The sequence below is a fragment of the Microcaecilia unicolor genome, chromosome 1, assembly GCF_901765095.1.
Source record: "Microcaecilia unicolor chromosome 1, aMicUni1.1, whole genome shotgun sequence".
In the NCBI taxonomy this organism is placed as follows: domain Eukaryota; kingdom Metazoa; phylum Chordata; class Amphibia; order Gymnophiona; family Siphonopidae; genus Microcaecilia; species Microcaecilia unicolor.
Genome location: NC_044031.1, coordinates 306,292,976 through 306,310,666, shown reverse-complemented (window position 1 = coordinate 306,310,666; position 17,691 = coordinate 306,292,976). Strand labels below are relative to the sequence as shown.

The 17,691-nt window shown below is 46.3% G+C and overlaps 1 long non-coding RNA gene across 1 annotated transcript in view; it reads right to left on the bottom strand.

The window, feature by feature from the left end:
• The window catches only part of LOC115460229, an 8,888-nt gene extending 2,453 nt beyond the window's left edge, over nt 1–6,435 (bottom strand). The window contains exons 1-2 of the long non-coding RNA XR_003940425.1: nt 6,425–6,435; nt 2,351–2,361 (exon numbers count right to left, since the gene is read on the bottom strand). This is a non-coding gene — a long non-coding RNA (uncharacterized LOC115460229). The remainder of the gene's footprint in view (nt 1–2,350; nt 2,362–6,424) is intronic.
• Between the last annotated feature and the right edge of the window lie 11,256 nt (nt 6,436–17,691).

The following is a 17,691-nucleotide window of genomic DNA, read 5'->3' as shown; positions in this document are numbered from 1 at the left end:
GTCAATCGCCAGCACGTATAACAACGGGCTTAATGGGCATCCCTGCCTCACTCCTGTTCTTACCTCCACCCTATTCCCCTTCCACCCATTCTCTAGTGGAAAACACCCTGCTTTTCACCCTTGCTATCCATCTTCCTGCTATCCCATACTTCCTCATCACCTCCCACACATAATCTCTCTGCACTCTATCACATGCCGTCTCCTGATCTAACGCGATCACCTTCACTTCCCCTGCCGACATCCGCCTTCCTGCTTCTATTGCTTCCCTCACTGTCAAGGCCGCCTCTATCGCTCCTCTTCCCCCCACCCCACCCCCCTGTGCCCTACTGAGTACCTTCCCATTACCTTTGTCGTTTTCTTCACTATCATGCTAGCCAAGATTTTTCGATCCACATTTAATAGCGAAATTGGTCTCCAATTCTTCAAATCCTCCCTATCCTTCCCTTTACTCACCAATATTAATACTGCCTCCGCCATGGACCGTGGTAACTTCCCCCTCTCATCACTCTCCCTGAACACCTGTACCAATACAGGTGTCACCTCTTTTTCAAATGTCTGTTAAAATTATCGCTTCCCTCACTTCCTCCTCTGTCCACTCCTCATTCTCCTCCTCCTTCCCCTCCCCCCTCTGGTGTTTCCTCCACGTATCTACCCCATTTATCTCTCCCACCTTCCTTTCTCTTATCAAAATATTTCCCATAAAATTCCTCCACTGTCTCCATTATTCCCTCCCTGGTTTCCCTTCTCTCCCCCTTCCCATCCTTCACCTCCCCCATGCCTCTTCCAGCCTCCCTTGCCCTCCAACTCTCAAACACATGCGGAGAAATCAGTATCCCACACTCCCTTTCATACTTTAGTGACTCCCACCTGTTGTATTGCACCTTCTCTATCTGACTTTGTACCTCCTCAATCTCCCCATCGTTTCTCCCCTTTTCCACTAACCTATCTCTCCTCTTTTTCAAGGCCATTTCTAATTTTGTCTTGTCTCCTCCTCCTTCCTTCCTTCCTTCCTTTGCGCATACCTTCTTATCCTATGTTTTACTTCTTCCCACCATCTCGCCCATGACTCATATCCTTCCTTCACCGTTAACTGGTCCTCCCAAAACGCCATAAATTCCTCCTTTTCCTTCTCTTCCTCCATCCACTCTGACCTCATCCTCCATATTCCCCTCCCTCTTTCTCCTCCATCCGTTCTCCCCACTTCCACCCACAACATACAATGGTCCAAAAAGTCCACTTCCTTACTCCACATTTTCCCACACTCCTCTTCTTTCTTCACTATAATCCTATCTATCTGGCTCTGACAATTTCCCCTTCTAAATGTATAATTCCGCCCCCCCACTTTCCTCCCCCACATCTTTCAAACCCCCCTCCTCAATCACTTTCTCCAAAATTGTCCCATCATATCCCACCGTTCTTGCCTTCGCCCAACTATCCTGCACCTTCCCTATTGTATTAAAATCTCCCCCCTCCCCACACTAATTGTCTTCCCGTATATAAATACGGCCTGATTTTCTTCACCAAGTCCTTCCTTTCTTTTTTCCTTTGTGGGCCATACGTATTGATGATCCTGGCCCTCCTTCCCCTTATCTGCACATCTACCACCATACACCTCCCTATTGCCAACTCCACTATTCTCTCTACTTCTACCCTTTGGGTTTTAAACAACACTGCTATTACCCCATACTCCTCCCTAGCTATTGTCCACACCGATGTTCCCCATTTCCATTCTCTTTTCACCCTATTCATTCCCTGTATCGTTTTCACCCTTGTCTCTTGTACCAAGATACAATCTACCTTCTCCTTCCCCAAACTTTCGTAAACTAGTGCCCTCGCTTTCTCCGTCCTAATACTGGCCACATTTATGGTTGCCACTGTCCACAGTTCTCCCCTGTCGATTCTTATTGTTTCCTCCTCTTCTGTCTTTCCTTCCTTCTTTCCTCCCCCAAAAATCCATTCAAGCTCTTCCCCCTCCATCTTCTCCCCCTCCTCCCATCCCCCTCCCTTCTCCCCCTCCCTTCTCCCCTTCCCCATCTCTCCCTCCACATTCTCACCCCCTACCTCCATCTCCTCCACTCTCTGTGTCTCCTTCTCCTCCTGTCTTCCCCCACCCCTTACTTCCATCTCCTCCTCTTTGTGCCTCCTTCTCTCTCTGCTGCTCCTCCTCACCCTGTATTCCCCCACCCAAACCTATGCTCTCTCTTTCTACCTCTATTCCACCTCCCTTCTCTCCCTCCCCTTCCTCTGTCTCTTCCTTCTCCTTCCCTGCTCCTCTTCCCTTTTTCTTCTTCTTCTCCTTCTCTCTTCCTTCTTCCCTTACCCTTTCTCTTCTCCTCCTGTTAGACCTTACCTTTTCTCATCCTTCTTCCTCCCCATCTATTTTCCCCTCTTCTTCCCTTCTCTCTTCTCCCCTTCTCTTTGTTCCCCCCTTCTCTCTACTCCTCCCTTTCCACCTCTTCCTCCCCCTCCTCATCCCCCCGAGAATGTGCCACTCTTGGGCACCTACTAAACGGATGCCCCATCACTCCACATAAATTGCACCTGATGTCAGCCTCATGTTCTCTGCTTCCACATCTTGCACACTGCCTTATGGGGCACATCATTGAGAAATGTCTAAAAGATCCACATTTGAAGCATTGATGCGGCTGTCCCCTTCCTGGCTGCAGGAAGCAACTCTGACTTCATTTCATTCTGACTTCCATGGTGGGGCTCCCTCTGGTGGCCACCGGCAGTATTGCGCCTGGACCACACTTATTTCTAGCTGGAATTCTCATAAATGGCTTAAGAGGCCCTGTTTCTACCGGACCGCCCTTTGGCATTCTGTGGGCAAAAGGGAGGCCCATGCCGGATCAGGACACCAGCTCCCTGAGCTCCCCTTTGAGTGCCAGTTGCGAGTTCCACCCCTAGCTGGGCTTCCGGCATGCCCTCCACATCTAGGTCCAATTGCTGGGGTGGGGGGCACCAATGCCCCTCTGGACGAGCCGCATGGAGGTGTCTCTGAGCCTGGACAGGCTTTTCAGTCAAGGTATCCCAGTCGTGGAAACCAGCAAGACTGTAATCCACAGAAAACCTCTCCACCCTGTCAAATGAAAAGTCAAGGTCCCCCCTCTGGAAGGGGCATCCCAGGCTTTCAGTCTGACCTCCTGGAATGAATCCAGTCCTCATTTGGACTTCCGGGGAGCACTCACCAGCGCCCCCAGTGGACACACGTGAGGGGTAGGTAGGTCCCTCTCGGGGAGCCCAGGGATGGCTCTCCGAAGTCAGGCAAGCTTCTCAGTCGAGGAGGTGTCCCGGTCGTGGAAACCATCAAGACAGTTATCTGCAGAAACCTCTCCAAACTATCTGAACAAAAGTCAGGGTCCCCCCCCCCCCCCCCCCCCCCCCCCCCAGTAGGGGAGAGATTCACCTTTTCTGTCCGACCCTGTGGAACTGCTGCCTGGCTGCAGGAAGCAAATATGACTTCATTCTGACTTCCATGGTGGGGCTCCCTCTGGTGGCCACCGGCAGTATCACGCCTGAACCGCACTTAAACAAATTCTAACCGGTATTCTCACAAATGGCTTAAGAGGCCCTGTTTCTAACGGTTTCCTCTTCTTTCATAAGACAGAACTAGAGAATCAGGTAAAAAAGGTCTTCCACTCAAACCCACATGGCTTTAGACCACTGCCTCTTTCTTTTAAAAAGTCAGTCTTTTTTCTTTCTTTTTTTAATTCTTATTTATTGATATTTAAAATTTTACAAGTTTTATTTATTTACAATCTTGAACATGAAAATCAGGAAGGAAAATATATTACAGGAAATTAGAATCTCCCAAATAACAAATGAACTTAATTCCTTGTCTTAGACCACAATTATAAGGGAGGAACAATCACATATACTCTCAACAGGAGAAGCAGCAGTGGCAGGAAATGGAGGGAGCTTAGCGCCGCCGCATGTTTCAACAGGAGACTTTCCCGCTTTGGCGGGAATGTCTCCAGCCAAATGCTGGAGACTTGGCAGGTCTGAGAAAGTTACACTCATGAGTGACTGATAGAAATGAAACAGAATACAGAGAACCCAAGTATCAAGAAAATTTAAAAATGGAAAAAATAAAAATGGTACTAAAAAGATGAACATATATTTAGAAAATGGATAAATTAATATTAAAGAACAAAAAAATCAATGAAAAAATAATAAAATAATAAAAGGTGATTTTTAAAAAATAATATTAAAAATAAAAAAACGATGAAGAGTGAAAATTGAGTTAAAAATAAAAATTAAATAATAAAAATAAAAAATAAAAAAAGATGAACAGAAGGGATGATATAAAGATAATTGCGACTATTGGTGAATCTGGGAATGGTATAAATGTTTGATTTATTTAAATGTTCATAAAAATGGTTGGTAGTCGATTTCATTATTTAGTCCATCTGGGGTCAAAGTTTTTAAACTGAAAATCAATTTCTGTTCTTCCTGAAGTAAACGTTTGTCCAAATCGCCTCCTCTCCATTTTTTTCATAAAAGTCTTGAAGACTAAAAATTTGAGGTCTGAGATGGAATGTTTAGCTGAATACCAGTTCTACAGATTCAATTCTTCGTTTAATGCAGCTCCTACTACTATTACTACTATCTATAATTTCTATAGCGCTACAAGGCATACGCAGCGCTGTACACCATACACAAAAAGACAGTCCCTGCTCACTGTGCTCAATGATTCTTGTCTTTATTGCCCTGATGGTTTTTCCAACATATAGCATGGGGCAAGGGCAGATAATGATATATACAACAGATGAAGTTGTGCAGTCAGAAGTCTGATTCAAATTAAATGATTTATTGGTAATGGGATGTACAAAAGTGGTGGTTTCAATGCAATGGACACATACACTGCAGTGGCCGCATTTTTGGTGTCCAAGTGGCGGTAATGCTGTGGTGACATCTGGTAATGTGGAAGGTACAAGGTGTTCTTTTACATTTCTGTTTCTGGAGTAGGCGATCACTAATTCTTTATTCTTAAAACATTCCAGACCTTCATGGATGTGCCAATGTTTCCTGATGGAGTGTGAAATATGTTTGGCCAAAAATGAATATTTCATTGTGCAGACAATATCTGGTGTGTTTTTCTTTTTTGAAGGTTGCAGTAATTCAGCGCGATCTTTCTCTAGTGCTCTGTTTAGTCCTTTGTTGATGTGATCAGGTGGATATCCTCTAGCCGATAATCTGTCCTTCATTGTCTGTGCTTGGTGACGGAAGTAATCGAAATCTGAACAGAGTCGACGTAAATGGAGAAACTGACTTAATGGTAGGTTACTCTTGAGACTGGAATTATGGTAACTTGAATAGTGTAAGAACATATTGCGGTCAGTAGGTTTTCTATAGATATTAGTTTAAAAAAATACTCATTTTTAGTAATGGAAAGGTCAAGAAAATGAATTTGATTTCTGTCATATTCTAAAGTGAATTTGAGATTTGGATCCTTGCTGTTTAGCCATTGGTGAAATGAAATTAGCGTTTCCTCATCTCCTTGCCAAAGTATGAAGACATCATCTATGTAAGGTCAGTAGATTTTTATGTGCTGAGAGAATGGATGATGAGTGAGAAATTCTTCTTCAAATTTGCCTACATACAGATTCGCTAGATCTGGAGCCATGCTCGCACCCATGGCAGTGCCTTTGATCTGTTGATAATATATATTGTTGAAGTGAAAGTAGTTTTTGGTCAATGCTATAGTTGCACAAGTCAAAACCAAATGATTGGGTATCCTTCTGTGGGTTTTCCTTTTCTGTAATGTTTCTTCAATAATGTGTATTGCTTCAAGCTGAGGAATGTTTGTATATAATGATTCAATGTCCATGGTTACCATGATGGTGTCTGTTAGTGGACCATCATAATTCTGTAGAATGTTGATCATATGAGTGGTATCTTGTACAAATGATGGAATGACTGGAACAAAAGGACGTAGGAAAAAATCGACGAAGATAGATAATGGTTCCAAAATGGACCCATTCCCTGAAACAATGGGTCTCCCAGGTGGATTATCGGTTGATTTGTGTATTTTCGGAAGTATATAAATGGTTGGAATAACTGGATGTGTGACCCGTAAGAATTGTCTTGCTTTCTGAGTTAGAAAGCCCATTTTGGAGGAGATGCTAATAACTTCGGATATATCTTTCTGAATTTCGTCTGTAGGGTCGCTTTGTAGAGGAATATAGAAATTTTGATCATCTAGTTGTCTCTGTACTTCTTCTATGTACTTATCTCGGTCCATGATCAGAATTCCTCCACCTTTGTCTGCTGGTTTGATCACGATTGAAGTATTCAATGAAAGATCTTTAATGGCATTGCATTCAGGAATAGTGGTGTTGTAGTATCGCGGGTTTTTATTCTTCTCTACCTTTTTGAGCTCTCTTTCCACACACAGATTGAAAGCATTGATAAGTGGGTGCACTGGACCTGGTGGAATCCAAGTCAATGGTTTTTTAACTACTGAAACCTCTTGGGTTGTACTCAGATTGTTAGAAAATGCATGTATTATCTGGAGCTTGTGATTAAATTTGAAGAGATCTACACGTGTTTGAAATGCGTTATAGCCACTGGTTGGGACAAAAGATAAGCCCTTTTGAAGAATACATAGCTCTGTTTTTGTTGGTGTATATTGGGAAAGATTGAAGATGGGAATGGATACTTCTACTGGCGGTATAGATAATGATGATGACCTCTGTTCTGAACTGCCCGTGAATATAGGTTCTGTCCTCTTCCTCATCCCCTGCCCCGTCCTCTTTGAGTGTAATGATCTTGAGGATGAAATGGATGGCGTTGTGGTGGAAATCTTGTCTTTTTTCCACATTTCCTCTAAAAAAGAGTTGGTTTGGAATTCTTGGCTGACCAGCAGCGAGGTGCCAAGTTCAGTTGAATGTCTTGAAGTTCTTGTAGGATTCTGACTCATAATAGGGCTCCCAATAGGAGAAGTGTACTCATCCCGAGTCACTCCTTACTCTTTTGCATCTCTGTTCTATGTATGCATTATCAATATTTGTATTTGTTTGAAAGGACCTGACATTGCTTTGAATGGACTGCTTTATAGGTTTTGTATGTTGAAAATATGGTCTGGATTTAGAAAAGGGATAAATTGATCCTCTTTTATAATCTGCCTCATCCCTTTTAAATTTGCCATTTTTTTACTTCCTTCGTCTCTCTTTTGAATTTTTCTACCTTTGTGTTTATGTCTTTTAATATAGTGTCATAGCTGGAGTGTAAAATGTGTAAAGAAGTTAATTTGGGTTCCAAAGTTTTGTGTAATGCTTTACTTTTTGATTGTGAGGTTTCAGCTATTAAAATCATAAGTTCAAGACTGCATTTATTGAGAATTGCACACCACTTGTCGAGAAATGACTGATTATCTAAGAACATAGTTGGAGCTTTGGTTATTCTAAGGCCTCTAGGTATGCGTTTTGATCTACAATAACTAAGGGTATGATACATACCTGTAGCAGTTGTTCTCCGAGGACAGCAGGCTGATTGTTCTCACGACTGGGTGACGTCCGCGGCAGCCCCCACCAACCGGAAATAAGCTTCGCGGGACGGTCGACACGCAGGGCACGCCCACCGCGCATGCGCGGCCGTCTTCCCGCCCGTGCGCGACCGCTCCCGCCAGTTGAATGACTAGCAAAAAATATGAAATACACAACTCCAAAGGGGAGGAGGGAGGGAAGGTGAGAACAATCAGCCTGCTGTCCTCGGAGAACAACTGCTACAGGTATGTATCATACCCTTTCTCCGAGGACAAGCAGGCTGCTTGTTCTCACGACTGGGGTATCCCTAGCTCTCAGGCTCACTCAAAACAAGAACCCAGGTCAATTGAACCTCGCAACGGCGAGGAAACAACAGAAATTGACCTACGAAGAACAACTAACTGAGAGTGCAGCCTGACCAGAATAAATTCGGGTCCTGGAGGGTGGAGTTGGATTTACACCCCAAACAGATTCTGCAGCACCGACTGCCCGAACCGACTGTCGCGTCGGGTATCCTGCTGGAGGCAGTAATGTGATGTGAATGTGTGGACAGATGACCACGTCGCAGCCTTGCAAATCTCTTCAATAGTGGCTGACTTCAAGTGGGCCACTGACGCTGCCATGGCTCTAACACTATGAGCCGTGACATGACCCTCAAGAGTCAGCCCAGCCTGGGCGTAAGTGAAGGAAATGCAATCTGCTAGCCAATTGGAGATGGTGCGTTTCCCGACAGCGACCCCTAGCCTGTTAGGGTCGAAAGAAACAAACAATTGGGCGGACTGTCTGTGGGGCTGTGTCCGCTCCAAGTAGAAGGCCAATGCTCTCTTGCAGTCCAATGTGTGCAACTGACGTTCAGCAGGGCGGGTATGCGGCCTGGGGAAGAATGTTGGCAAGACAATTGACTGGTTAAGATGGAACTCCGACACCACCTTCGGCAGGAACTTTGGGTGGGTGCGGAGCACTACTCTGTTGTGATGAAATTTGGTATATGGAGCATGAGCTACTAGGGCTTGAAGCTCACTGACCCTACGAGCTGAAGTAACTGCCACCAAGAAAATGACCTTCCAGGTCAAGTACTTCAGATGGCAGGTATTCAGTGGCTCAAAGGGAGGTTTCATCAGCTGGGTGAGGACGACGTTGAGATCCCATGACACAACAGGAGGCTTGATAGGGGGCTTTGACAAAAGCAAGCCTCTCATGAATCGAACGACTAAAGGCTCTCCAGAGATGGCTTTTCCTTCCACACGATAATGGTAAGCACTAATCGCACTAAGGTGATTCCTTACTGAGTTGGTCTTGAGGCCAGACTCTGATAAGTGCAGAAGGTATTCAAGCAGGTTCTGTGCAGGGCAAGAACGAGGTTCTAGGGCCATGCTCTCACACCACACGACAAACCTCCTCCACTTGAAAAAGTAACTCTTTTTAGTGGAATCCTTCCTAGAGGCAAGCAAGACCCGGGAGACACCCTCAGACAGACCCAACGCAGTGAAGTCTACGCCCTCAACATCCAGGCCGTGAGAGCCAGAGACTGGAGGTTGGGGTGCAGCAACGCTCCGTCGTTCTGCGAAATGAGAGTCGGAAAACACTCCAATCTCCACGGCTCTTCGGAGGACAACTCCAGAAGAAGAGGGAACCAGATCTGGCGGGGCCAAAAGGGCGCGATCAGAATCATGGTGCCGCGGTCTTGCTTGAGCTTCAGTAAGGTCTTCCCCACCAAAGGTATGGGAGGATAAGCATACAGGAGGCCGGTCCCCCAATGGAGGAGAAAGGCATCCGACGCTAGCCTGCCGTGTGCCTGAAGTCTGGAACAGAACAGAGGCAGCTTGTGGTTGGTCTGAGAGGCGAAAAGGTCCACCGAGGGGGTGCCCCACGCTCGGAAGATCTTGCGTACCACTCTGGCATGGAGCGACCACTCGTGCGGTTGCATGACTCTGCTCAGTCTGTCGGCCAGACTGTTGTTTACGCCTGCCAGGTACGTGGCTTGGAGGAGCATGCCGAACCGACACGCCCAACGCCACATCCCGACGGCCTCCTGGCACAGGGGGCGAGATCCGGTGCCCCCCTGCTTGTTGACGTAATACATTGCAACCTGATTGTCTGTCCGAATTTGGATAATTTGACAGGACAGCCGATCTCTGAAAGCCTTCAGTGCGTTCCAGATCGCTCGGAGCTCCAGGAGGTTGATCTGCAGATCCTTTTCCTGGAGGGACCACAGACCCTGAGTGTGGAGCCCATCGACATGGGCTCCCCACCCCAGGCGAGATGCATCCGTCGTCAGCACTTTCGTGGGCTGCGGAATTTGGAATGGACGTCCCAGGGTCAAATTGGTCCGGATGGTCCACCAGAGCAGTGAAGTGCGGCAACTGGTGGAGAGGCGGATGACATCTTCTAGATTCCCGGTGGCTTGAAACCACTGGGAAGCTAGGGTCCATTGAGCAGATCTCATGTGAAGACGAGCCATGGGAGTCACATGAACTGTGGAGGCCATATGACCCAGAAGTCTCAACATCTGCCGAGCTGTGACCTGCTGAGACGCTCTGGTCTGCGAAGCCAGGGCCAAGAGATTGGTAGCCCTCGCTTCGGGAAGGTAGGCCTGAGCCGTCTGGGTATTCAGCAGCGCTCCTATGAATTCCAGAGACTGAGTAGGCTGGAGATGGGACTTTGGGTAATTTATCACAAACCCCAGCAGCTCCAGAAGTTGAATAGTGCACTGCATGGACCGGAGGGCTCCTGCCTCCGAGGTGCTCTTGACCAGCCAATCGTCGAGATATGGGAACACGTGCACTCCCAGCTTGCGTAGATACGCCGCCACCACCACGAGGCACTTTGTAAACACTCGTGGGGCAGAGGCGAGCCCAAAGGGCAGCACACAATACTGAAAGTGCCGTGCGCCCAGGCGGAATCTGAGATACTGTCTGTGAGCTGGCAGTATCGGGATGTGAGTGTATGCGTCCTTTAAATCCAGGGAACATAGCCAATCGTTTTTCTGAATCATTGGCAGAAGGGTGCCCAAGGAAAGCATCCTGAACTTTTCTTTGACCAGGAATTTGTTCAGGCCTCTCAGGTCTAGGATGGGACGCATCCCCCCTGTTTTCTTTTCCACAAGGAAGTACCTGGAATAGAATCCCTGCCCTTCCTGCCCGGGTGGTACGGGCTCGACCGCATTGGCGCTGAGAAGGGCGGAGAGTTCCTCTGCAAGTACCTGCTTGTGAAGGGAGCTGAAAGACTGAGCTCCCGAAGGACAATTTGGAGGCAGGGAGGCCAAATTCAGGGCGTATCCGCACCGCACTATTTGGAGAACCCACTGGTCGGAGGTTATGAGAGGCCACCTTTGGTGAAAAAATTTTAACCTCCCTCCGACCGGCAGATCGTCCGGTACGGACACTTGTAGGGCGGCTATGTTCCCGTGGATCCAGTCAAAAGCCCGTCCCCGGCTTTTGCTGTGGAGGCGCAGGGGGCTGCTTAGGCGCACGCTGTTGACGAGAACGAGCGCGCTGGGGCTGTCCCTGTGCCTGGCGAGGCCTTCGGGCCGGCTGGTTGTACCTACGCTTTGCAAAAGAATAGGGTGCAGCCTGCCGTGCCTGGGAAAAACGCCCACCCGTGGGGGCGGGTGCTGAAGGCGCCCGGTGGGAGAGCTTGTCGAGAGCGGTTTCCCGCTGATGCAGTTGGTCCACCATCTGCTCGACCTTCTCACCGAAAATGTTATCCCCCCGGCAAGGGACGTCAGCCAGTCTCTGCTGGGTGCGGTTGTCCAGGTCAGAGGCACGCAGCCATGAGAGCCTGCGCATCACTATACCTTGGGCCGCAGCACGAGATGCCACGTCACAGGTGTCAAAAATCCCCCTGGACAGGAACTTTCTGCACGCCTTCAGCTGCCTGACCACCTCCTGATAAGGCCTGGACTGCTCCGGCGGGAGCTTATCGACCAGGTCCGCCAGCTGTTGCACATTGGTCCGCATGTGGATGCTCATATAGAGCAGGTAAGATTGGATGCGGGTCACGAGCATGGAGGATTGGTAGGCCTTCCTCCCAAATGAGTCCAGAGTGCGAGACTCCCGCCCCGGGGGCGCCGAGGCGGTATCCCTCGAACTCCGTGCCCTCTTGAGAGCAGAATCCACGACCGCTGAGTCATGGGGCAACTGGGGCCGCATGAGCTCTGGGTCAGAGTGGATCCTGTACTGGGACTCTGCTTTCTTGGGAATGGTGGGATTAGTTAGTGGTCGCACCCAGTTCCGGAGCAGCGTCTCCTTCAGGACATTGTGCAGCGGTACCGTGGAGGACTCTCTAGGTGGTGATGGATAGTCGAGGACCTCGAGCATCTCGGCCCTCGGCTCTTCCACAGAGACCACGGGAAAGGGAATGCTTATAGACATATCCCGCACAAAGGAGGCAAAGGAGAGACTCTCAGGAGGTGAGAGCTTCCTCTCCGGTGACGGCGTGGGGTCCGAGGGAAGGCCCGTAGACTCCTCTGAGGAGAAATATCTCGGGTCCTCCTCTTCCCCCCACGAGTCCTCATCCTCGGTATCGGACATTAGCTCATGTAGCTGCGTCCGGTACCGGGCCCGGCTCGACGTCGAGGCACCGAGGTCTCGGTGTCGTCGAGCGGTGGACTCCCGCGCCGGCGGGGACGGAGCTCCCTCCATCGACGTCGACGGGGACTCCACCTGCGTGGCTGTCGAGACCGGCACCGCAAGCGGCGGCGGTGTCGACTGCCCCGGCGCCGGGCTAGAGCTCGCCGACGCCACAGTCATCGGCGCCGAGGGCGCAAGCACCCCCGGCGCCGGCACAGCCTGGCGCATCAGCCCTTCCAGGATCCCCGGAAGGATGGCTCTGAGGCACTCGTCCAGGCCCGCTGCCGGGAAAGGCGGTGGGGCCGGTAAGGGTGTCGGTGCCGGAAGCTGCTGGGGGCCAGGAGACGGCACCGAGGTGCCGGAACCCCGACGCGTCGGTACCTCCACCACCGACGGAGATCTCTCCTCTCTGCGATGACGCTTCGGCGTCGACTCCTCTTCAGGGTGCACCGAGGGCTCCCGGTGACGGCGCTTCTTGTCTTTTTTCCGGTGCACGTCACCGGTGCCGGAGGGCATGGAGGAGGAGGAGGTCGATCCCCCTCGGTCTCGGGGTACCGGGTCCGACAGGGTTCGGTCCCGTGGCTCACGAGTTGAGGGAGTGACCGGGGCCGACTGCCCACGCGGGTCTCTCTACCCCACTCTCGCCGGCGGACCGGCGGGCCGACGGGACCTGTTCTCCTGGGGTCGCTGCCATCGGTGCCGATGTCTCGGGCATCGATACCGGTACCGAAGAACCGGTCTTCGATACCGATGCCGTCGAGGTCGACGTCGAGGGGCCGGCGCAAGTTCCAAAAAGACGGTCCCGCAGAACTTGCCTCGCAACCTGAGTCCGTTTCCGGAGACCGAGACACAAAACACACGACTTGAGATTGTGCTCCGGCCCGAGGCACTGGAGGCACCAAGCGTGGGTGTCGGTCTGCGAGATCGGCCGGCCGCAGCGACCACACTTTTTAAATCCACTCGGGACCTTCGAGGACATCGACGGAAAAATCGCGTCGGCGAAGTCAAAGTCGGCAATGGTGGCTAAAATCACACCACGAAAACTGAAACCGACCGAGCGGCCACTAGGCCGCAACGAGGCGTCCCCGCTAGAAAGCGAGGGAAAAGAAGGAGCGCGTGCTCCACACGCGCAAAATTCTTTTTTTTTTTTTTTTTTTTTTTTTTTTTTAATAAAAGAGAAAGAAGAAGAAGAAGAGGCCGAACAGGCCAAAAGCGACGATCCGCGTAAACGCGGTCGAAAAAATCCGGCGGCTGAAACGAGAGAGAGGGGAAAACACAACTCTCTCAGTCGCGGAAAAAAAGTAACTGGCGGGAGCGGTCGCGCACGGGCGGGAAGACGGCCGCGCATGCGCGGTGGGCGTGCCCTGCGTGTCGACCGTCCCGCGAAGCTTATTTCCGGTTGGTGGGGGCTGCCGCGGACGTCACCCAGTCGTGAGAACAAGCAGCCTGCTTGTCCTCGGAGAAAGCATTGTACAGAAATGTAGATCGTTTCTGATAATATTTTTCTTGATATTGATAATATCCAACCATTGGTCCGTAAGGGATATTGTAGGTGGTTGATTGTAGTCTTCTTCGTTGTCTAGATGTTGTAGTAATTTATTTAGAAGTTCATCGCTATAGGTTAAAACATCATTCCAGCTCTGGAAAGCCATGGTCGAGTTCATGGGTATTGTCAGGCTCAGTCGCCAGATCTGCACCACTCTTTCTCAGTCTCTTCCTTTCTTCACCAAGCACGCCCTTCATTCCCGAGTCGACAGTCTGCAATCAGGGTCTCCGGACAACAGGCAAATCACCGGAAGTGCTTTATTATCTCCTGAGTACATTTAATCTGCTTTAAGGCTTCACAGGCCTTCCCCTCTCCTCAGTGTAGCTCCACTTTTAAACACAGTTCATTGGAGCCCTGCTTGCAATACAGTTCAGCTTGGGCCTGCTTTCCACACAGTTCACTTTGGCCCTGCTTTCAATATGGTTTCCTCCAGCACTGCTTCTAATCCAGTACTTAGTGGTACTGCTCTTTCACCCAGCTAATGAGCACTGCTCACAATTCAGTTCAGTTAGCAATGTTTTCCTCATCAATTCAGTTTAGCACTGCTTTCAAACACAGTTTAGTTTAGCATTGCCTTCAAACACAGTTCATCTTAGAAATAAAATTAAACAGTTCAATTCAATGGCAATATGGTCTAAGTCACTTTCTCACTCTTAGACCTAATGACCCACCTCCCTCGTTTGTCAGCACAAAACCACCTGACATCCACCCACCGGGTCAATTCACCAAGGCTTCATTCACTCTCTCCAGTTCAGTTCATAACTCACTTTAAGAGCCTTCCACCAGCACTTCCATTTCCTCCTCATTCTCCCCTCCTTCCACCTCCTCCAGTTCCATTCTCTCCTCCCGTTCCTCTCGGTCTAGGGGCTCCTCCCTTCCCCCATCTGATTCCATCTCCCAATCACACCCCGGCTCCTCCCTCTCTTGCATAGAATCTTCTCCCTTCACCTGATCCCTCTCCTGTTGCTGCACTGCCTTCTGGACCTTGTAGTTTCTTAGCTCCTGGCTTCTCTGACGTTGCCCTGCCTTCTGGGCTTTGTAGTTCCTTGGTTCTGAATCTCTCTGGTGCTGCACTGCCTTCTGGGGCTTGTAGTTTCTTTGCTCTTCACAGTATATGAACATTTAAATAAATCAAACATACCATTCCCAGATTCACCAATAGTCGCAATTATCTTTATACCATCCCTTCTGTTCATCTTTTTTTATTTATTTTTTTATTTAATTTTTATTTTTATTTTTAAATCAATTTTTCACTCTTCATCGGTTTTTTATTTTTAATATTATTTTTTAAAATCACCTTTTATTTTTTTATTATTTTTTCATTGATTTTTTGTTCTTTAATATTAATTTATCCATTTTCTAAATATATGTTAATCTTTTTAGTACCATTTTTATTTTTTCCATTTTTAAATTTTCTTGATACTTGTGTTCTCTGTATTCTGTTTCATTTCTATCAGTCACTCATGAGTCTAACTTTCTTCAGATGCAATGCACCGTCATCCTTCCTTATTAAATTCACAATAATATGGTTTCATTTTTTAATTAATATTGTCTAAACTCTAACTCATATTCACTCACATTTATATTTTATTCCATGTGCATTACGATTGATTGTCTATCAGTCACCACTAGTTTCTGTTTTCCATTGTACAATGCACCGTCATCCTGAGTTTATTTAACAGTATCTCGCATTTTTAGACATTGCTTTTTATTTATGTCTATTTTTAATCGTGTTATCCTCCCTTTTACAAGAGATATACGATTATTGTTTGGTGCATTTTTTCATAGATCCAGTTGTGGCCTCATTTATTTCATTCATTTCACATTGCAGTTCATGTCTATCAGCCACCACGTGTCTCTGTTTACCATATGCAGTGCACCGTTATCCGGAGTTTGTCCAATAGTCTCCCACAATTTTTAACACTTTTTAAAATGGTGTTTCTTATTTATTCCTACTTTTTATCGAGCTACCATCTACTCCTATCTTTTTTATAAGAAATATATGATTATTTTTTAGGTCATTTTACATACATCCGGTTCTGGTTCTATTTTATTTATTTATTTATTTTATTTTCTCTGAAGTTTCAATTATACGTCATTTCCTGCCCCTCAGCATCTTTTTCGCGTTTTTTTGGTGCCTTTTCTTTAGCACCTTTTTTGTTTATATTGCCTTGGTGTCCGTGATACACTCCCTTGCAATTTCAAAGTACTTTACAGCGTGTGCAGAAGTCCTGTTAGACGAACACGTTTACTACGACTACAGTCTTTTTAAAGGTACAGTGCTTTTACACGGCTTCATCTTTACCAACATCAGTGTACTAACTTAGCCAGCAGCATTTTTCATGCATTCGTTCTCAACATCTTCCTTTATATTTACCTTGCCATTTCATTTGCACAGCATGTAATGTTTGTCTTTTTATCAGCACAGTATTTTAACATTATTTCATTTTCTCTTTTTATATCTTTAACATATATACCCCCATTTTTAAAGTAATCAGTCCAGTTATCTGTTTGGTTCAAATTGTGCAATCATTTTTATATGCACAGCTTTAACATCATTCATTACAAATTTTGACTTTTTATTTGCTTTCATTAATTATCATTTTTTAATTCTTTTCAAGCATCATTCTTCTTCATTTATCCTTTTTTACATTACCATATTTTTCAGTGGTTTATTTTTCTTTTATTTTTTTTACTGGCATATTTTTTTCTTCTATTTAACGATATGATACATTTTATTATCAACAATATTTTATTTTTTAATATACATGCACGTTCTTCTGTTAGACTATTCCACCACTCTGAAGATTTTCCTTCACTTTCCAGAAGTACTCTACAAAAAGGTCAATGTCATCTTTCCAACATTTTAACACCTACCATTTTTCAGATTCCATTATTAGTTTATTTCTTAAGTCTGGTTTCCATCAGCACAATGCCTCAAACATTAAATTTGCCATTTGTCAATCTGTCTCTATATTTTAGCGATTCACCCACGTGTTTTTATATTTTGCATATGTACCCATATTCTGATCACATCTTTTTATGTTTTATGGCTGTTTTAAATCATGTTTTGAACATAGACTTTCATTTGAGCAAGTATGTGCATATCTTTTAATCTGCAAATGTATAATCAGACTTTACATGCATTTTGAGTCATATTTTATCTTATTTTTTATCAATTATGTGTTATTTTTATTATATTAAATGTATTTCATGCCTCATCAATATACATATGTACATATATTTTATTCTTTTACCTTTAGAGATATCTGTGTAATTCATCCATATATCATTTTATAGCTGATGCATTTTTAACATTTGCCATTTGTTCACAGTCTTTTGATTTAATATAATTTCGATCTTACACACATTTGGAGTCATAACATAATATTTATTTGTCATTTTTATTGTATTCATCACAAGAAAATATTATGTTTTACTCTTGCATATATCTTTACATTTGTGTACACATGTGCATATTCTATATGAAAATTTTTTTAATTATTTTTGTATTTGATTTGTTTTTAACTTTTATTGTACATACACATTTTATAGACTCCTGATGCAGGCCTAACGGCTGAAACACAACGTTGTGTCGAGTCTTTGTACTTCAATAAACTCCTTTTACCAACATACATCTTCCAGTCTTTGGCATCCTTGGTCACCCTCCTACTTTTTTTGTTGTGCTGTTGTTTTTACCGTGGGGCATTTTGAGTTCTCCATCTTTGGGCTGATTTCTTCTCACAAAATTAAAATTGGTGCACGTCCATTTTGGGCATGAGACCTTACCGTCACCCATTTACTTAGCGGTAAGGTCTCACGCATTAACCGGGCAGTAATCATCTCTTCTTGTAAAATGCCAATTACCGCCCAGATAGCACCACGCACTGGAAAATAAAAAATATTTTCCATCGTGCGTAGCGGACGGGCGTCAAAAATGAAATTACCACCCGGGCCAGGTGGTAGCCGGGAGGTAGTTTGAAACTGACAACTGTAGAATGCGCAAAGCGCCCTCTATTTTCAAATGTAAGCCACATTATCCCAAGCAGACTTGGGTTCATTGTGGGGTATAAATGTCCAAAAAAAT